The sequence below is a fragment of the Lygodium microphyllum genome, chromosome 19 (genome assembly GCF_053477565.2).
Source record: "Lygodium microphyllum isolate KBCC chromosome 19, Lygodium_microphyllum_v1.1.10, whole genome shotgun sequence".
In the NCBI taxonomy this organism is placed as follows: Eukaryota; Viridiplantae; Streptophyta; class Polypodiopsida; order Schizaeales; family Lygodiaceae; genus Lygodium; species Lygodium microphyllum.
Window position 1 is genome coordinate 94,251,325 of NC_141153.1, and position 23,023 is coordinate 94,274,347.

Sequence of the window (23,023 nt, forward strand, 5' to 3'; positions counted from 1 at the left end):
CTGAATGTGGCCGGTGCATTAGTTAAACCAAAAGGCATAACAAGGAATTCACAATGTCCAAATTGAGTCCTAAACGCAGTTTTAAAAATATTAGATGTGTCCAATCGTACTTGATGGTATCCAAATTTAAGATATATTTTGCTAAATATTGCAGCCCCTTGTAGTTTATCCATGAGGTCGTCTACCCTAAGGATCAAATATCTATTCTTGACTGTGATCTTATGTAGGGAACAATAATGAATGCACATCCTATAGGTGTTATTTTTCTTCTTGACTAACAAGACAAGTGTACCAAAAGGAGAACTACTAGGCCTAATGAGTCCTCGGGTTAGCAATTCTTCAACTTGGTTTTGAATTTCTTTCTATTCAATTTGACTATGTTGATAAGTTGCTTTACATGGCGGTTGTGAACCTAAAATTAAGTCTATTTTATGATCATAAAGACATGTAGGTGGTAAACCAGGTGGTAAGTCAGTAGAAGAAAAAAAAACAAAAAAATAAGAAAGAAATTGTGCATGCCTAGGATGCATCTGATTTTCTTTAACTTCAATTTCATTCACCCATATTAAGTAGGATTTTCTACCTTTTCTTAATGCACGTTTAGCTTGTGTATGACTAAGCAATGGAAAATTATCAAAAGTGTGCATACCATGCAATGTGATTTGTTTTTTATTAAAATGAATCTTCATTGAATGCGTGGAATAATCTATATCGGGATTATATTGATGACTCCAAGGCATTCCTAAGATAATGTCACTAGATTGCATTGACAACATGAGTTTTCAGATTCACACAACTGCTATTTTTTAGGGATAGCAACCCCATGCAACAAACTGCTCCACAAAGCGTGATTGTCTCAATCTCTATAAAACCAGTTGTAGATCCTTTCCATTTTTCTTTCTCAAAGCACACATAAATACAATCCAAATGCATAGGTAACTAAAGCTTTATATGGCAAATTTTCATGCCAATTCAGCGGCTAGAAGCATTTCATTGTTGTAGACCTTCAATTACTGCATCAAAATAGAGTTTGTACTAATATAGCAATGGAAAATCATGATGGCTTTCATGGGAAACCAAGTTGGTGTTGTAGATGCTGCTGAATTCATACGTTCCTCATAGAGCACAAATCATGGAACATTACACAAAACAATTCATAACTTTCTAACCAAATTTCAAATCGCCAAACCTATAAAAAAAAAGTTGTAGCTCTCTTTCCAATCTATAATTCTTTATAACAACACAAAGTTAGATCCCTTGATCTACTGCCCTGAAGCAGCTCTACACAGTCTGCAGTCCTAAATTTCTGCATGCTCTATACAACAAACACAACTACTTTGTTCCAAAAGCACAAGCATGCAAATGGGAAGACACATTCTTTGACTTCAAATTGTCATTTCAGCATACCAACAGATACATCTCAGCATATCTTGCATTGATGAAGAGTTGTGAGAGCTTCGAACTTTATGAACTCTGATCCATTATTTTCTTGGCTGCAAATCCTTTCAAATTTCCTCTAACTTGAACCCATGCATTCAACATCTACCCATAACACATATTCTCTACCAGATTCCTATTTTCAGAAGTAGAGATCCTTTATTTCCATTTTTCTCTACTGATGCCAAGCCTCACACAAAAACTAGCGTACATCACTCTCAACGTGATGAAGAACAACCCTCTGCTGTCTTTCACTCATATCCATACATTAGAACTAATCTACGAACTCTCTACCCCATGCAAGTGAAGAAAACAAGAAAAAAAGAAGACTCTTATTACCATCATCTAAAAAGTGAGAACTCGCATCAACCCATTGACTTCAGTAGTCCTGCCATCCTGCTCCTCAACTCCAATAACTTCAGCTTCACGGTCTCTTTCTTCTGACAATTTGTTCTTCTTCTTTTATGCTTCAAAATTCTCCCTTCTTCAACCTGCAAGTCTCTCTCTCTCTCTCTCTCTCTCTCTCTCTCTCTCTCTCTCTCTCTCTCTCTCTCTCTCTCTCTCTCTCTCTCTCTCTCTCGTCAAGCTTGTGGGAGAGAAGGAAGGAGTCTCACTTGTAGCTTTCTTGCTTACACAATGAGGAAATACAAATACAGGTGGAGGCTGAAAACAGTTTTCCTCTTCTTAGTTGTGTAAGCCAAAAAGAACTCTAGTATAAAGAAATAGAAGAACCCTATATATGGGTGGTCTCAAACCAAACTCAACTAACTAAGGTGGCACTAACTGCATCTGCAACTAACAAGTCGGTGACATAAATGCACAATGGTCACCCTAGCATATCACGAGTGGAGCTCGATATCTCAATACTCCCCCTAGAGCTCAATCCCAATTCTTGCACACCAACCAGGTCTCTGAACTTGCGCAGCTTCTCTGCGCCCAATGCCTTCGTGAATATGCCAGCTACTTGATCCTCTGTGCTGACATAAACTAGATCAATAAGACCTAGTAAAACCCTCTCCCACACATAGTGATAATGCACCTCAATGTGCTTTGTTCTAGCATGATATATTGGGTTATTTGCCAAGTGTATACTACTCATGTTGTCACAATAAATGACAACTGGCCCATCTGTAGGCTGATGCATATCATAAAGTAGCTTATGCAACCAAGCTACCTCACATGCAGCCATTGCTGCACCCCTGTACTCAGCCTCTGTGCTCGACAAGGCAACTATAGGCTGTTTCTTGCTGCTCCAAGTGACTGCAGCACTTCCAAAAGAGAACACATATCCACTGGTAGATCTCGTCTATTAGAAATACTACCAGCCCAATCAGCATCAGTGTATCCATGCAACTGTATCTGAATCCCAGTCTCATAAAATAGTCCATACTGCAATGTGGACTTCACATACCTGAGTATGCGTCTAGCCGCATCCAAATGCGGTTTCTTTGGAGCCTGCATAAACTGACTTACCAATCCAACAGCATAGCTCAAATCTGGCCTGGTAATAGTCATATAAATCAAACTTCCTACTATGCCCCTGTACATAGTAGGTCTTCCAGAAGCTCACCTGCAATCTGCACTCAGCTTCACATTCTGCTCCAAAGGAACTGAAATAGGCTTACAGCCTGTCATCCCATATTTGGACAGCATGTCCAATCCATACTGCCTCTGCAAGAGCCATATCCCACTTGGTGATCTTATCACCTCAATGCCCAAGAAATAACGCAGCTCTCCCAAATCCTTCATCTCAAACTTCTACTTCAATAGCATTTTCACATGAAGGATATCTTCATCACTAACACCTGTGATAATCAAATCATCAATATAAATGACAAGCAGCATAATACCTTTCTCTGTTTTTCTCACATAAAGTGAGAAATCTGCCTTGGAAATCTGAAAGCCAATAGTGACAAGATACTGTCCTATCTTGTCAGACCATGCTCTAGGTGCTTGTTTCAAGCCATACAAGGCTTTCTTCAACCTGCAAACAAACTCAGGATGAATAGTATGCACATAACCTGGTGGCTGCTCCATATAGACCTCTTCTTGCAAATCACCATGCAAGAAGGCATTCTTTATATCCATCTAATGTAAAGACCATCCCTTTGATGCAGCCATAGCAATGACTGCTCTTACGGTTGCCATCCTTACAACCGGACTGAATGTTTCTTCATAATCAATGCCATATGTTTGTGCATACCCCTTGACTACTAATCTTGCCTTGTATCTGTTCACAGAGAACCATCTGCATTGTGCTTCACCTTGTAAACCCACTTACAACCAATTGCATTCTTATCTTTAGGCAAAGGTACCAATTTCCATGTAGCATTTTCTTCCAAGGCATCCATTTCTTCATCCATGGCTTTCTCCCATTTTTCTTTTCCCATGGCTTGCTCAAAAGAAGTGGGTTCTGGTTCCTGTATCACTTTGACCATATAGGCATAGTGAATGGCTATAAATCCATCATATTTCAGCCTATCCACAGGATACCTAGCTCTGGTAGACTTGCGCAAAGTAGGTTCACTCACATGTGCTCTCAAAACATCCCTGGTCTTCCTTACTCCAAGTGTAACAATAGAAGGAATACCCAACTCATCATCAATGCTCTGTTCTGAGCCACTGGACTCACCATCCACATAAGAGTGCCCTGCATTCACATAAAACATTCATCAATGCTTTGTTTTAAGCCACTGGATTCACCATCCACATAAGAGTGCCCTGCATTCACATCAAATATGGGTTGATCTACCTTCTCTTTTCCTTTTCGTGATACCTACATACCACTATCTGCATTGCTTTGAGAAGACTCTCCTGATCTCAATCAGCCTGTCCATGGCGAAGAATGTGAACCACTGCTAGAGGTCGCTCCAGGTCCACTAATATCTTGTGACTGTTGCTGTGAATTCTGTGCAGCATTACCATTTTGTGCATCTACATTATCAATCACATTTACTGGTTTATACCTGCTACTCATCTCATCAAAAACAACATCTCTGCTCACTGTAAACTTACGAGTAGAAGGGTTATAGCACCTATACCCTTTTTGCTGCAGAGAGAAACCAATAAAGATGCACTTCTCAGCTTTTGGATCCAACTTGGATCTCAACTCATCTGGCACATGAACATAGGCAATGCAACAAAAAATTTTCAAATGAGAAATATCTGGTTTCCTACCAGGATATGTGAGAAATGCAGGATCTAGAGCATGGCAAAACCGGAAGCTATGGAGGATGAAATGAGAAGTGTGGATTCATGATGGAGAAGACAAAGACACTGTTTGTTACACAAGTGAATTAGGTTCCAAGATTGAGACTTGGACTCATAAACACAATCTTGTGTATGTGGACAATGACATTGACACTTCACTGAAAAGAAAAGAGTACTATCATTGCATTAAGAAAGGAAGCAAGTACAATGCTTTATAGGAAAGTAGGAAACTGCAGTAGGCACCATTGTGCATATGGGATAAGTTAGCCTGCATGTCCTTGACCCTGAAGCTCCATACAAAGAGGCTGTTTAGTGAGTGTGATTGCTGATTCTCAACACCCCTCCTCAATCACAACTAGGAAGGCACAAAGTGTGTAGAGGCTGTAATGAGAACCACCTGCAAAGTGTGGGCATACCACAAACATGGCAAAACACCAGAGGCTGCAGAAAAGGCTAAGTGTGGGTACCATAAACATGGTGGACATCCAGAGGCTGTAACAGGGGCCTCACAAAGTGTACATGGACTGTAATGCCAAGTTACATAAGGAGTTTTACAAAGCTTATGGCAGGAAGCATTAGGGCAAGGAAAATACAAGGCTATTAAAACAGTCTATCAGAATTATGAGAGTACAAGGACTGATGAGTCTTGTCCTTCCGATCCTGGTGGTCTTCATCTTCATCTTCCTCTTCCTTTGCTCCATTTTCTTCTTCTTCTTTGACTGCGACTAGATAGGTCTTTTGGGATCTCTTTCTTGCATGGCAGAACTTCTCAGTGTGTCCGGTCCTTTTGCAGAAGTCACAGAAGAGCTGATCCTTCTTGCCTTTGTACCTCTTGCCAACATATAATGCATGCTCATCTCTAGAGGTACTTGGTTCTTCCTTAGTTTTTAGCTTCTTTTCTTCTTCTAACAATGATGCCTGGATATCAACAAGTTTAGGATTTGGCATGTTGATTAAAGTTGTTGATACATTATTATATTCAGGAGGCAAGCTCTTAAGTAGAACACCGATGCAAACATCTTCATCCATTTTAATGTTGATTCCTGCAAGTTGGGTTAGGAGTCCTTCCATGTAATTAAGATGTGTGGCAAGTGATGTGCTGGACTTCATTTCAAGCCTGAAGAACTCAATCAGGAGACCATACTTTGATGATTTAGATTATGCACCGAACAGGGTGTCAAGTCTTTTCCATGTATCCTGTGAGGTCTCATAGTTATAAAAAATAATTTAGATAATATTATGAAATAATCAATGCATTAAATCAATAGAAATTTGTATAGGAAAATATATACAAAAGTCGCATAAATTAGGTATGTAGTAATATCATTTGATGTATGAAAGATGAAAGAAAAAATGCACTTATGATTTTTGCATTGCCTAGAATAAAGTTTTCAGAAAAACAATCAGTATTGCACTTATGACATAACTAAATGAAAATTGATCTTTCTAGATAACGTTGAAAGTTTGACTGATGGTTAGACATCGTCGATTAAACCATAGAATATGAGTGGAATAAAATAAAAATTATTTTCTTACTGAAAATACATGCAATGTTAATATTAATTATTATACTAGCAAGAGTGTCAATATCATGAGTTGACCCATGTGTGAGTCAGCGAGAAAACCTTACCTAAAATATTGAGTATGTTGAAGCAAAAACAACTATGAAATACTCGACAACCCTGAAACTATCAGTATTAGGAAATTAAATAAATATTGAAAGTCTGTAGGACTTTTTGGACATTAATAAGAATTTGTCGATACAAATTCTAAAGTCTAAACAGACTTGGAAAAGCATTTGTAATCCTGCTAAGTGCGGATTAGGGCAGGGTAGTGCACGATTTGCCTGCCATAAGTACAAATGCCCATATTATCTTTTAAGATGGAAATACCAAATTTTTTCATGAGGATAAAATAGACTTCAAATTCACGAAATAACTTGCGGATCCGAAAAAAGAGTTGCAAGTAGAAAGCAAAACCGTAAGAATAAGGTGGGACCTTAAAAAAGAAACCCTAGAATTGGGTGGGGCTGCTTCCTATGCTAAAAACACTTGCTGCTATTTCTTTTTTGATTTGTGCATGCATTGATGGTTGCATAGGAAATATTGATTGTGCTTGCAACAGTTAGATCTGATTGTAAATATATAATCAGGATAATAAGAGGAAATATCACATCATGCCTCCCCCATAGCTAGACGCGAAACCTTGCTCCAAGGGGGATTGTTTTGTATCGATGCAAGGAGCTTTGGACCGACCTCGATGGCGAGAGGTCGCTCGATGAGAAATCTATTAGGTAGGAGGAGGTGGGAGTGCTAGGGGGCTCTGGTCGTAAATCTCTCGATCGCTCCTAGGAATTGCATGACCCTTACGCAAATTAGGATGGGATCCTGGAGTCCCCGGTACTAGTGAAGGGATGGAAATCTTGGAGGGTTTGTGTAAGAGAGGGGGATTTAATGATGGGGAAATACTAGCTACATTGGATGGTATATAAGGTGTTAGAGACTTGAATTTTGACCATGAGATAATAATACAAGTCTCCTTTCATCTTCACCTCTCTCTCCAAGCTTTCATGGCTTCCTTCTCTCCCTTCCTCTCTTTCTCTCTCCTTTTCTAGTCCTCTCTCATTGTCACTCTCTTTCTCTCTCTTCTTGCAGTCTTTCTCTCTCTTCTACACGCACACACACTCTCTCTCGTTTTCTTCTCTCTCTCTCCTGTCCTCTTCTTGATAGTGGTATCAGAGCTTTAGTTTTGATACATTTAGTTACCTTACATGCTCAATTACCATCCTTTTCAATTAAAAATCCAAGAAGCTTCAGGTACACAGGGACATGCACTAAAATGGAGGAGCACTGAAGAACTCAGAGGTCAAGGACTAGAAGGATAGCAGTCAAGAGCACTAATGGAGTCCTTGGACCAAATTTAGAGGTTGGAAGACCGGATTTGGCAGCTCGTGGGTCATTTTGGGCCAAATTTGAAGGTAAATTTCTAAAAAATAGTGGTAATAGGAGTAGAGGGTATAGTTACTATTACTTTTCACGGAGAGTCTTTCTCTCTCTTTCTTTTCAAGCTCCTCTCAAGCTTCCATGGAGGAGATCAACCCATTATTCCTTACTATCACTACCGGTTTCCATCATGCTCTTTTTTTTTGAAGCATCGAATCTCTCCTTTCTATAGCTTTTGCTTCTGCTAATTTTGGAACCTTTAAGGAAGTTTTTCCCATCTGTCGACTTGTAAATGGCCTTTGAATCGACATCAGCCATCTCCATCAGAGTCTGCTTGTGTGACCATTAGCCAAGCTTCCTCTTTGGTTGTATTGTCACCAAGAGATTTGAGAACACGGCAAAGCTCATCTGCTGAGATATACTCATCCCTGTTGGCATCAAACTATGCAAAAACCTACTCCATCTCCTTGATAATGCTAGGGGCGACATGTCTCAGAGAGCTTTGCTCTTGAGTGCTCGAGATGGAGAGGAGAAAGATAGGGAGGAACTATCCAGGTGATGAGAGGCAGGAGGTGATCCTTGAGATAAAGGTGAAGGAGCAGCTAGGGATTTCGGAAAAGAGCCATCAATTAACTCGGAGGAGAAACCGGTCCTCTTGCGGCTCTTGCTGTGAGGTAAGGGCAAACAGAGGTGAACCACCTTCTCTCGATGCTCTAGCCATGGCTTCTAATCCGACTTAGATGCAGTGTGCTCGGTCTTGAAGCCTTAGGAAGCTCTTCAAGAGTTCATTGACTTCAACGGGAGATGAGTCCATCACTCAGGTGAGATTGCAAGAGTTGACGAGCTATCAGCTTTGTTTGATGTATTCAATCTAGACAAGAATGGAAATATCACTATAGAGGAGCTCCACTCTGTTCTGCCAAACCTTGGAGACAAGAAAGCAACACTCAAAGATTGCAAGAAGATGATCAGAGGCGTGGACCAGGGACTCTTGCATCATCATCAATGCTGAGGCCAAGCTTTAGAATGCGATGGATTCAATTGCCAAATGTGTTAGGATCATCCAAGCTGAAATCAAATGTGAGTCTCAAACAAAAATCCATCCTTAGAGATGTCAATGAGCTAATAATCAACTTGAGTCACTTCAAGGACATCACAGTTGCAAGAGGAACGCACACTACTGCTCAAAAAAAGGTTTGATGTTTATTGCCACTAGTACTAAAGAAATAGATGCTTTAAAGTTGCCACATCTAACGCTATCTTGAGCTTCTTCTCAACTACTTCTTTGTTCTCCAACTATGGTGAACTTCTTGTTGTTCCCACTATTTGAATGGTCCATTCTATGTTGAAATTTTTTGCTATTGTTTAGTGATTGCCTCATCCTAATCTCTTAACTTGTGATGATTGTTTGAGCATAAACTAATCTCTAAAATCCATTGTAAATGAGGTGAGATAGCAGTGAGTCACTGCTCGGTGAGCCCTTCCCCTATTCCCAATTCAAATCCATGCAATTCATGAAAAGAATTACTTCCAAGCTCCCCATGCATAGCATACTGATTGTTTAATTAATAAATGTCCACCATGTATATTTCAGGTGAGGAAAAGCCTGATGCCAGGTGAGGTGGCAAGACAAAAGAGGGGTGACCTCCCCTTGCCATCAAAGACCCTGAAGGGGTGCCTCGGGGGGTTCACTATATATTTATATTCTCTATATAACGTGCATTCATGGCCTATTTATAAATATCCTAATCTATGAATTTTTCTTGAATAAAACACAACCCTTTTCTATTCGATTTGTAAGTAACCCAATTATATGACACCCTTCTATATGTAAAAAATGTATAAAAATGGTGTTTTATAAACCCCTTATTTTGAACTCACATTATATATACATATATTCATGAGTGACCCCCCCGAGAGGGGTGCACAACCCGGCCCGGGAGGAACTTTGCCCACCTCCTGGTGATCCGGAGCCCAAACTTGTCTGTAGGTGCAAAGATATTTTGGGGACAGTGAGAATTGACATGTCATGATGATGCCATTGATGTCTATGACATATTGATCTGCTTGGAATTATTCCACTGATGTACTTGCAATGATGTATGAGTGAGAATCAATGCTAAAACATATCTTTAGATACACATGTAGTCATGTATGCAGTTATGACAATGAATGCAACAAACAGTGCATGTATGCTGCTCATATGTGAGTGACACGGTCATGGGAATGCTCATTTTCATGCTGAGCAGTGATGTTATGGTGTAGACCATATGTATGTATGATGAAGCAATGTATGGTGCCATGGGAGAAGTGGTTGCAGACATATGATAGACAGGGGACCATATTTCAACTCTCTTGAATTTCTATAGGGTGCTGTAGACATTTTCAGTCAGTGTTACAGAGGTAAAGAGTGAGTACCAACACTAAAGAGTAGGCCCCCCAAATAGTGTTGATAGACCTTAGTAGCCCCCTATTAGTTTGGCACATTAGTTGGGCACTACCCATCCCTTACAAGCCAAAACAGTCCCCTACTGCTCTCAAATAGGGTGTCAAGTCTGCATAAAATAGCTACAGATTTGCTATTACCAAATTTTTTGTACTAAACCTATAGCAATGTGGTTGTGATCTCTTAGACGGGGAGATCCTTAGCTCCAATTTGAACCAAAAGCTGGGTCAATCAGAGCTCCCTAGCTCAAGTTATGGGCAAAACAGTGAGCGGGGGTCTAACGGGACTACACTTAACCATGGCAGGGAACAAGGGAAAAACTAGGGCAAATGATGATCTCCAACAACAAATAAGGGATGCACACACCTTGAGGGATGAAACAAACCCTAAGGTGGAAGATGAAGATTACTCTCATGATGTGGGGAGCCTCAATGCACTCACCAACACCCTCAGTTCGCATGAGACAAGGCATGCTGAGAGGCATAGAGAATTGATGGAGGCATTGGTCAAATGAAGACCACTATGGACACCCTTGCTACCTAGCTCACTAAGTAGATGGAATTCCAAATGAAAGAGAAGGAACATGAGGACAGGTCAGGTATGCATGCTAAAAGAGTGACTGGCCCATTATTGAATGCAACAAATATGAACTCCTAAGGTATTTTGGGGAGAGTGGGCATCCCTAATAGCACTTTTGAACAAGGAGAGCCTTCACATAGGTAAGAGGAGCCCATGGACAATGCAATGAGGGGTAATTTCCAACCATCGCAAGGGCCCATGCCATTTATTCGAGTTCAGCCATCTTTTAGCAGAAATTACTCTAACAATGAATCATTTTTGGGCAGCCACATGGATCAACCTCAGTTGGGATATATGAGACAGCCACCTAATCATGAAAGAGAGCTGAGAGACAAGATTATTTTCTCAAAATTCAATGGTCAATCATCATCTCTAGCTGAATTCGAAGAGTGTCTTTCCAAGCTTGAGGATTATTTTGACATCTTGCCCCATAGTGATGATCAAAAGATCCATTTTGCAACCATCCACTTGGAAGGATTTGCACATACATGGTGGAGGTACATTATAAGATAAAATCAATAAATAGACTTGTGGGAATCATTCAAGGCACTCATGGTGCAAGTATTTGTCTCTCGAGTGGGTGGAGAAAGAAAAGCTTGCCTGCCAATGTTATAGCCTTGAACAATGTGGTCTTACTGTTAGAGAATACACCAATCAGTTCTTCAACCTTACCATGTATGTTGAGTTGATTAGTGATGATGCCAAGGTACACAAGTATGTGTGTGGGCTGGATCCCCAACTCTCGACTGATGTTTCAACTCAAAATCTATTGGATTTGTTCAAAGCTATTGAGTTGGCTGAGAGGTACTCTCATAAGTGTCGTCAGGATGCTTCATTTCAGCATGGACAACAAAGAGAGGCATCTCAGCTAGTGTTTGGACAGCAAAGAGGACCTATGCAGTCACATTTTGGGCAGCAAAGAGGTGTTGTAAGGCTGGGATAGTTTGGGGCAAGTTATGGTGGTGGTACCGTGCCATTCAGAACTCCTAAGATCCCCACATACCCTAGTTTTAATGCTCTCAAGTCCACAAAGTAATTTCAGGACAGTAAATAGCTCGAGAATGGATAATAGGCAAGGGGACAACAAGAATAAAAATGCTTCATTGGTAGTCCAAAGTCCATTCCCATGGATTTGTATAAAGAAACAAAAGAAAAAAGGGCTTTGTTTCAAGTGTGGCGAGGAGTATACAGCTGATTATGTCTCAAAATGTGCTTTTAGAAATGTAGCATGTTGGTATTTGAGGACTCAAAGGAGGACCCTGAGGATGCACATGCTTTTATGATGACTGCTTAAATGGATGATGCTGATGAAGAGTTTGGTCAAGAAGAGTTATTTGACCCTGATGACTCTTTTACTTTTGACGCCGGTAGTCGTGTATCATGGGATATGGGTGGAAAGAATGAATCACATGTTGAAATACATGCTGTCACTATTTATACCATATCTATGGATGCTTGGACAGGATCTAGAAGCCCTAATATACTGCATATTAAGGGAAAAATTCATGGGAAGGATGTGTTTATACTTGTAGACAGTGGTAGCACTCATAGTTTCATTAATAGAGCAGTCATGGACAAGCTAAAGTGTTTTCCCACTGATTTACAGCATCCATTGAAAAAGCAATTTGCCAATGGGGATGAAGAAATTAGCACTCAAGTATGCCCTGTTGTTCATATTCAGCTTGCTGAAAATTTGGACAGCAAATGGATTTAATTGCATTGGAAATGGGGCCTATAGATGTTGTCTTGGGTTGTGATTGGTTGAAAACTTTGGGCACTATAACCATGGATTTTTCCTTGCTGTATATGGAGTTTGTCAGTGCGGAACAACTCATTCACTTATAGGGAATTCAAAATAACAGTGAATTTCAGCTCATTACTAGCAAACAACTCAAGAAAGAGTTCAATAGACAGTCCCAAATCTTTATATTGTAGTTAAATAAAGAAAATTCAGATCAATCCACTATAACAGTAAAGAATTCAAAATTGAGAGCTCTTTTAGAAGAGTAAAAGGACCTCTTCCAAGTACCTATAGCTCTACCCCCTAATAGGGTGGTTGATCATCCCATAGACCTGGAGCCTCAGTCAAAGCCTATGAACAAGCCACCTTACAGATTTTCTAGGTGTGAAAGAGAAGGAGTTGCCAAACAAGTCAAAGAATTATTGGACATGAGATTTATTGAGCCTAGTTCTTCATCATATGCTTCCCCTGTGTTATTGGTAAAAAAGAAGGATGGATCTTTTAGGATGTGCATAGACTACATGGATCTTAATAAGGTCACCGTGAAGAGCAGGTACCCCATTCCACGCATAGATGACTTGCTAGATGAGCTTAAGGGGGCTAAATACTTTACGACGATAGATTTGAGGCCAGCATATCACTAGATCCTCATGAGGGCAGGGGATGAGGTCAAAACAACATTTCGGATTGATCAAGGGCTTTATCATTTCTTTGTTATGCCTTTTGGGTTAACTAATGCATCGACCACCTTTCAGAGCTTGATGAACAAAATACTTCAGCCCTTTCTTTTCATATTTGTGTTGGTTTTCTTTGATGAAATCCTCATCTATAGTAGATCACTTAAGGATTGCCTTTGGCATATGAGGCGGGTGTTTGATGTATTGAGGTAGCATAGACTCTTTGCCAAGGAGACAAAATGTTCTTTCATGCAGATATAAGTGGAATACTTGGGGCACATTATTAATGAAGATGGAATTAGGGCTGATCCTAAGAAAGTGTAGTGTATTGATTGGCCCACACCTGTAAATATCACTTCACTTAGAGGATTTCTTGGTCTCTCCTCATTCTATCACAGATTCATTAGGCATTATGCCACTATTGCAACTCCCTTGACTAATAGGATTAAGAAATAGGCATTTTTCTCGGATGCCATAGCTAATAAGAGCTTTAATCAGCTCAAGGAATTGTTACCTCAACTCCCATCTTGGTATACCCAGATTTTTTGAAAGAATTCACCATTTAGTGTGATGCAAGTGGCAAAGGCATTGGGGCTATATTGTTACAGGAGCATGGGGTTATAGCATTTGAGAGCCACAAACTTGCTGAAAATGAGATGACCATGAATGTATATGACCAAGAGATGTTGGCCATCCTTCATGCCATTAAGAAATGGCACCACTACTTGTATGGTGGCAGATTTAGGGTCAAGAGAAACCATAGAGTCCTCAAGTATTTCCTCTTTCAAACAATGCAGATGGGTAGCTACATTGTAGAACTATGACTTTAACATTACACATACGTGGGAAAAAGACAATGTAATTGCTAATTCATTATGTAGAATGTGGGCTTGTAAAGTTTCAACCATCATGGAACTTCATAATGATTGGATAGAAGAGCTTCAGGAGACCTATTTGTTAGATGTTGATTTCAGCCACATTTTCCAGAAATTATAGCAAGGGCATATGGAAGAAAACTCTCCATACTAGCTTAAGAACGGTCTCTTATGGTTTCAGGGTAGGATTTCCATCCCATACACTTCTCCATTCAAACAAAAGATCATGCAAGAGATGCATTTCTCGCCTACAGCTGGTCATTTGGATATATTTAAAACCTATGACAAGATTGCTAAGAGCTTTCGCTAGAAGGGCCTATGGAAGGATGTAAAAGATTTTGTATTGAGCTATGTGCCATGTCAGCAAAACAAGGATAGCACCTTAAAACTAGATAGTTTATTTCAGCCATTGCCTATCCCTGAAGGCAAATGGACACACATTAGAATGGACTTCATTATCGGCCTACCGGTGACCAAAAAAGGATGGAACAATATTTATGTAGTTGTGGATAAACTCACCAAGGCTACCCATTTCATTCCTAAAAAGACAATATAATGCTTCTCAAGTAGCTAGCAAATTCATGGAACATGTTTTCAAATTACATGGCTTACCATAGGTCATTGTGCATGACTGGGATGCTAAGTTCATGAGTAACTTTTGGCAGGCAGTTTTTAGCTCTATGGGCACTCAATTAGCCCCTTCCACTGCTTACCATCCACAAAATGATGGCCAGATAGAGAGGGTCAACAAGTGGCTGGAAACTTACTTGAGGCATTTCTGTCATGATGTGCAGCATGCTTGGGACTCATGGTTGCATTTGGCTGAGTTTTCCTATAATAATTGTTATAAGATCCGAGATACACACTCGACTTTCTTATATACTTAAAATATATATGGCAAATATTATGATGGCACAGAGGGAGAATAGATGAGAGAAAAAAAAGATGTAGAGAGAGAGAGAGGTAGAGAAATTGGCAACACAATAGGGACGAAGATGGGCCAGTCCCCCCCCTTGTGGAGTTATATTATTGACAAGGAGCAAGCTTCTCCATTACACATAAGCCATTTTTTACTTTAGATCTTGGAAACAAGATCACGGTTCCTTACACGGTACACAACCGGCTAACACTTGCACAACTTGGAAGTTGACACCTTTTGGTCCTTCTTGAGTCTCCTTCTCTCCTACACAATATGTGTAGGGTTCTTCTCTTGGTGCTTGATTTCAGTAGAGCTTTTGCAGCACTTGCATCTTCTCTTCTCATCTTGGAACTTGATTTTAGTAGAGCTTTCGTAGCACCTTCTCCTTCTCTTCTCCTCTTGGAACTTGATTTCAGTAGAGCTTCTGTAGCACTTGATTTTAGCAGAGCTTCTGCAGCACTTGCACCTTCTCTTCTTCTCTTGGATGAATGCAAAGTGATGCTTCCCTTACCTCTCTCACACCCAAGGAGATCCTCCTCTTTTATAGGCTTTCAAGATCTTCTTTTCTTGGAGAGAGACTGTAGTTGATCTTCATGCAAGATGTGGTTGTTCCAGGACCTACTCTGTAGCACCAATTTCGAGATGTCTCTGTATCTGTTGCTCAGATGAAAAAACGTCCAACACAAAAGTTGTAGATCTCGTTGTTTTCAAGAACCCTTGAGGCCCGTTTTTAGAGATCGTCTTTCTATCGCAAGATATTTTAAAAATGGATTCACCGTGTCTGTTTTTTTTAAAAAACAGCTTCTCAAACTGTACTCTTAACTTGTGGTCCATGCAAACACCTTAAGGAGAGTTCATCAAATAGTCTTGGGCCTCAACCTTAAAATTTACTTCTACACAAAAGCTTGTGTCATTTTAGACCTTAGAAAGAGAAAATCACTTCTCTCCTCACTTCCAGAAGATCACATCTCTTATCTTTCTTAGTGAGAGAATTACCTCTCTTGTCTTTCTTAATGAAAGAAAATACCTTAAACCTTGACTTCTAAGGGAGAGGATGGCCCCAAATGAATGCAATGCTCATTACACACAAGTAAATGTTCCCAGGCATCCTCGGATGCACACATAAATACATATACACAATACTAATGCATTCCTCTTCTTAGAATTTAATCCATCTTCATTTATGTGTAACTCCTTAGTTCCTATGTATATTCTTACACTTGGCAAACACTTCTTTTCCCCTTCATAACTTGTACTTCCTATACCAGATATCCCCGTCACAGTGCTCTGATCACCCCATTAAGTGATGCACTAGGAATACTGGTCTATAAATGGTCTCATGGCCATGCTAGATCATCACCAACACTTAAAGAAAAGTGAGTCATTAATTTATTGACATAAATTTATTAAATAGAGAATGCGTAATAAGCAATCAATTTAGTGACATCCCTCTGGCTTCTAAATAGCTGACCTCAACTATAGAGGGGATACATAGTCCTTAAGAAGATCTGGAAAGTCTTGTAGTTCTCTCTCAATCATAAACTGAGTGTCCAATGGGGGATAATTCTTAAACTTAACGAGATACTTTGGTAATACCTTACCTGACCTTAGAGTATTGTCCAGATGGTGTAAAATTCTTTCAGGCCACAAGGAACTCTTCTGTTTCTTCTATGTCAGATAAATCTTCCTTGATTGGTTCCATTGGAGGTTCTCCAATATAGGGATGTAGCAAACTTATATGGAAAGCATTATGAATGTTCCAATGACTTGGTAGATCCAAACAAAAAGTCACATAATTTATCTTATCTGTGATCTTGAAAAGGCCATAATAGCGATTAGAAAGCTTAACCACTTTACCCTTTTGACCTTTTTGCTTCTTCAAGTGAGCCTTCTCAAACTTAAGAAGAACATATTGTCCCAACTTGAGATCTAACTTACGACGATGCTTATCAGCTTTGCGTTTATGCTTCTCTTATGTCCTTTGGATTGCAGCTTTTACTTGAGTGAAAGTTGTATCAATGTCTCTAACAAACTCATCTGCTGCAAAGATCTTATCCTGCGTAAGAAGAATGGGTGGTAAATGAGGCTTACCATAGATGATCTCAAAGGGTGCCTTACTAATACTAGAGTGCACCATTTTATTGTATGCAAACTCTACTAAAGGCAAATACTTTTCCCATTCTCTTTGATTATCTAAGGCATAGGATTTCAAAAGGTCTAGAACAATAGAATTAGCACTTTCACTCTGCCCATCCGTTTGAGGATGATAAGAGGATGAAAACTTTAACTTTGTCCCAAGGTTCTCAAAGAGAGCTTGCCAAAAGAAGCTGGTCATGCAAGGATCTCGATCACTTGTAATGGACTTAGGCATGCCATGATGTTTGAAAATATGAGCAATGAATAGCTTAGCCATATGATCAGCTTTGATTGTCTTTTGCACTGGTATCAAGTGAGCTTGCTTACTGAATCTATCAATGATAGTCCAGATTGCATCATTTCCTGCTTGTGTGCGAGGAAACTCCATGATAAAGTCCATGGCTACACTTTCCCAAGGCTCATTGGGAATAGGTAATGGCTTCACTAGACCAGGTGGTTTATGCCTGTCATACTTTACTTTTTGGCATATCTTGCACTCGCGGACATATCTTTCAATGTCAGCTCTAAGAGTGGGCCAAAAGAAATATCTTTCCAATGCTTGAGTAGTGGATAGAATACCTCTATGTCCAGCATATGGAGATGCATGTGCTTCATCCATTACCTTGTGTCGCAATGGTAATGCTATAAAAATTATTGATGATGATAAAAATAACCATCTTGAATTGAGTAAGGTGTAATTGGATGCTAACCTGAAGCTAATGCCATATGGTTGAGAAGTCAGAATCAGTTGCATACATTTTGGGTAAATCCATGAACTCGTTATGGTAAACAATTGTGATTGCATTCACTCAACGTCACCGTGATAGAGCATCTGCTACCACATTCTTAGTTCTAGATGTATGAAGGATTTGAAAATGAAACATATATAAGAAATTTTCCCACTGCATCTGTTTCTCTGAGAGATTCTTCTGAGTGAGGAAGTATCTTAGACTTTGGTGATCTATTTTAATATCAAAGTCTGCACCGAGTAGTGTTTTCATACTTGAAGAGCATTTACCACTGCCAATTAAGCTCTTTCTCATATAGTGGAGCATAGAGCTCATGATCCTTGACGTGTTGGCTCTCAAATGCTACTGCATGATGCTCTTGGTTAAGCATAGCTCCAATGCAATCCCCAGAAGCATCGCAGTAAACTTCAAAAGGTTTTTGAAGATCCGAAACTATGAGAACTAGTTCTTGAGTCACAAGAAAATTAATTCTTTCAAATGCTTGTAGTTTCCTTGATCCCCAACAAAAAGGCATTTGCTTCTTAGTAAGGTCATGTAGAGGAGTTGCAACATACACAAAACCTCGTATGAACCTCCTATAGTATCAACATAGGCCCAAGAAACTTCTAACTTCATGTACAGAAGTAGGTGTGGGCAAATCAACAATGGCTCAAATCTTTTCAGGATACATTCTCTCTAGATTGTGAGAAACAATCATTATTTTGTTACTTTTATTGATGACTATAGCAGAAAAGTTTGGGTGTATTTTATGAAAAAGAAAAGTGAAGTTTTTGGGCATTTCAAAACTCTTAAAGCTATGGTTGAAAAAGAAACAGGCCTGCAAATAAAATGCCTAAGGTCAGATGGAGGGGGAGAGTACCTCTCAAATGAGTTTGCAAGGTTCTTGCAGGAGCATGGCATAAAGCAGCAATATTCATGCAGTCATACCCCACAGCAAAATGGAATTGCAGAAAGAAAAAACAGACATATTGGAGAGGTATCTCGTGCCATGCTCAATGAAAAAGACCTGCCAGATTTTTATTGGGCTGAAGCAGTTTCTACAGCAGTCTACATAATGAACAGGACTCCCACTGTAGCAATACATGGGATGACTCCAGAGGAGAGGTATACTGGTAGGAAACCAGATATTTCTCATTTGAAAATTTTTGGTTGCATTGCCTATGTACATGTGCCAGATAAGTTGAGATCCAAGTTGGATCCAAAAGCTGAGAAGTGCATCTTTATTGGTTACTCTCTGCAGCAAAAAGGGTATAGATGCTATAACCCTTCTACTCGTAAGTTTACAGTGAGCAGAGATGTTGTTTTTGATGAGATGAGCAGCTGGTATAAACCAGTAAATGTGATTGATGATGTAGATGTACAAAATGGTAATGCTGCACAGAATTCACAGCACCAGTCACAAAATATTAGTGGACCTAGAGTGTCCTCTAGCAGTGGTTTATATTCTTCGCCATGGACAGGCAGATTGAGATCAGGAGAATCTTCTCAAAGCAATGCAGATAGTGGTATGCAGGTATCACGAAAAGGAAAAGAGAAGGTTGATCAGCCCATGTTTGATGTGAATGCAGGTCACTCTTATGTGGATGGTGAATCTAGTGGCTCAGAACAGAGCATTGATGATGAGTTGGGTATTCCTTCTATTGTTACACCTGGAGTAAGGAAGACTAGGGATGTTTTGAGAGCACCTGGAAGTGAGCCTACTTTGGGCAGGTCTACCAGAGTTAGGTATCCTGTGGATAGGCTGAAATATGATGGATTTACAGCCATTCACTATGCATATATGGTCAAAGTGATACAGGAACCAGAACCCACTTCTTTTGAGCAAGCCATGGGAAAAGAAAAATGGAAGAAAGCCATGGATGAAGAAATGGATGGCTTGGAAGCAAATGCTACATGGGAATTGGTACCTTTGCCTAAAGGTAAGAATGCAATTGGCTGTAAGTGGGTTTATAAGGTGAAGCACAGTGCAGATGGTTCTGTGAACAGATACAAGGCAAGATTAGTAGTCAAGGGGTATGCACAAACATATGGCATTGATTATGAAGAAACATTCAGTCCGGTTGCAAGGATGGCAACCGTAAGAGCAGTCATTACTATGGCTGCATCAAAGGGATGGTCTTTACATCAGATGGATGTAAAGAATGCCTTCTTGCATGGTGATTTGCAAGAAGAGGTCTATATGGAGCAGCCACCAGGTTATGTGCATGCTGTTCATCCTGAGTTTGTTTGCAGGTTGAAGAAAGCCTTGTATGGCTTGAAGCAAGCACCTAGAGCATGGTCTGACAAGATAGGACAGTATCTTGTCACTATTGGCTTTCAGATTTCCAAGGCAGATTTCTCACTTTATGTGAGAAAAACAGAGAAAGGTATTATGCTACTTGTCATTTATGTTGATGATTTGATTATGACAGGTGACAGTGATGAAGATATCCTTCATGTGAAAATGCTATTGAAGCAGAAGTTTGAGATGAAGGATTTGGGAGAGCTGCGTTATTTCTTGGGCATTGAGGTGATTAGATCACCAAGTGGGATACAGCTCTTGCAGAGGCAGTATGGATTGGACATGCTGTCCAAATATGGGATGACAGGCTGTAAGCCTATTTTAGTTCCTTTGGAGCAGAATGTGAAGCTGAGCGCAGATGCAGGTGAGCTTTTGGAAGACCCTACTATGTACAGACGCATAGTAGGAAGCTTGATTTATATGACTATTACCAGGCCAGATTTGAGCTATGCTGTTGGATTGGTAAGTCAGTTTATGCAGGCTCCAAGGAAACCGCATTTGGATGCGGCTAGACGCATACTCAGGTATGTGAAGTCCACATTGCAATATGGACTATTTTATGAGACTAGGGTTCAGATACAATTGCATGGATACACTGATGTTGATTGGGCTGGTAGCATTTCTGATAGACGATCTACCAGTGGATATGTGTTCTCTTTTGGGAGTGCTGCAGTCACTTGGAGTAGCAAGAAACAGCCTATAGTTGCCTTGTCGAGCACAGAGGCTGAGTACAGGGGTGCAGCAATGGCTGCATGTGAGGTAGCTTGGTTGCATAAGCTACTTTATGATATGCATCAGTCTATAGATGGGCCAGTTGTCATTTATTGTGACAACATGAGTAGTATACACTTGGCAAATAACCCGGTCTATCATGCTAGAACAAAGCACATTGAGGTGCATTATCACTATGTGCGGGAGAGGGTTTTACTAGGTCTTATTGATCTAGTTTATGTCAGCACAGAGGATCAGGTAGCTGATATATTCACGAAGGCATTGGGCGCAGAGAAGCTGCGCAAGTTTAGAGACCTGCTTGGTGTGCAGGAATTGGGATTGAGCTCAAGGGGGAGTTGTTGAGATATCGAGCTCCACTCGTGATATGCCAGGGTGACCGTTGTGCATTTATGTCACCGACGTGTCTGTTGCAGATGCGGTTGGTACACCGCCCATGAATAATAGCTACATGATAGCTATCCTTATCTACTCTAGTTCGTGGCTCAGTTAGTATGCCACCTTAGTTAGTTGAGTTTGGTTTTGAGACCCATATATAGGGTTCTTCTATTTCCTTGTAAGAGAGTTCTTTTGGCTTACACAACTAAGAAGAGGAAAACTGTTTTCAGCCTCCACCCTTGTGTGTATTCCCCCATTGTGCAAGCAAGAAAGCTACAAGTGAGACTCCTTCCTTCTCTCCCACAATCTTGACAAAGGGTAGCGCATTTTGAAACGTATGATGCATAAGTTAAAAGATGAAATTGTGCGAAGGCATCTTTGTTGCATCTTGCAAAGGATAGGGCATAACACATAACACACTTATGTAATAAATTCCTGGTTGTGTCTCGTGTATAAAGTAATCGTAGACGGTCATTAAATGATGTCTAAATAGTTGCTATGAAAGGAAAAGATTTATAATCTTCGACAAAAACATATATTATGCGATTTGCATGCAAATGGATAGTTACATTTTAGGTTGAGATAAGTGGTAAAAGAAGGATTAAATCAATGATGTACTTATTGGCATCTAGTCATGAAAGAATGATGCATCCATGCCTAGAGTTCTTTTATCAAAGTTCGAAATCGGGAAAGGATGCATCTCCTTTAAAATACTAAAGCTTGAATTCGATGCATCAACGTAGGGTCTATAGAAATTAGCTCTGAATGTCAATCATTATAGTATAAGGTAAGGAAAAGAAAGATCGTTGTAGATCCTACAAAGGCAAAAAGGTCTATAGTCTTGAAATTGCATGGAATGATAGATCTCACACATCTTGCAGTTACTTACATCTTTTAGGGAAAGTACTTGCAAGTTTAGAAGAAAGTATTTACATCTTTAAAGGGAAGATTATCTTTAATCGTGGGTTGGTTAGATCAACTGGTAATTGATTAGCTTACATGAAATTCATAAAGGTATGATTAGTTAGCATATGACAGTCACCTCAATGTGCTAGGTAGGGTTAAGTTATGTTAAAATTCTGCCTAGTATCGCACTCAGGGTGCCGATTTAATATTTCTGATCTTAAAGGTCCTACCCACATTCTCAAAATGTTAGTATTATCTAATCACCCCTGCAAGACTGATCTAGGGTTCTCACCCCAAGAATCATTTGACCAAATGCTAGATCAATAGGACTCCCAAGCCCTATATCTTGATCAAAGGTGTTCTTGATCAAGGATTACTGTGTGATGAGAAAAATAATCCCACAATTTAGGTGCTGACACCTATCTCGTGCAACAAGCTATAATGTCATATGCTCTTGTGTCTAAATCACAAAATAGAATCCCTATACCTTAAACCAAGTTTAGCGAGTTCTAATTGCAAGTTAAATTTCCTAGGAATTGAGTAGTCATCCTGCTTCAACACTTTTCCTTGAAGACTGATTTGTCAAGCCACGGTAGTAATGAATTGCCAAGAAAGCAATTGACCATTAGGGGGACGAGGTTGCCCAGGATTTATTGACTATAATTTAAGGAAACCTAAGGTAGAGACATATTTGGGTCAACAGGGTATAAATCCTAACCCAAGGAAAAAGGGTAAACAAGCAACTCAACTTACGAACCCTTGGGATCTTGCCAAGTCATGATTGATCTAGGATCGAATGCTAGAAGTATTCGGGGAGAAGAAATTACACCTTAGCAGTTGGCCGTATAGACAACCACTGGAATGCTCGTGATTGTACACTTAGATACACTGTTTGTACTTCTTTGCTCAAGGAACTAATTCAAGAAAAACAACTAATGCTTCAGGCTAAAATCCTGGAGGGAGAGGCAGTATCAGTTATCTCCGACTGTCTGCTTGACCCTAACTAAGGGGATTGTTA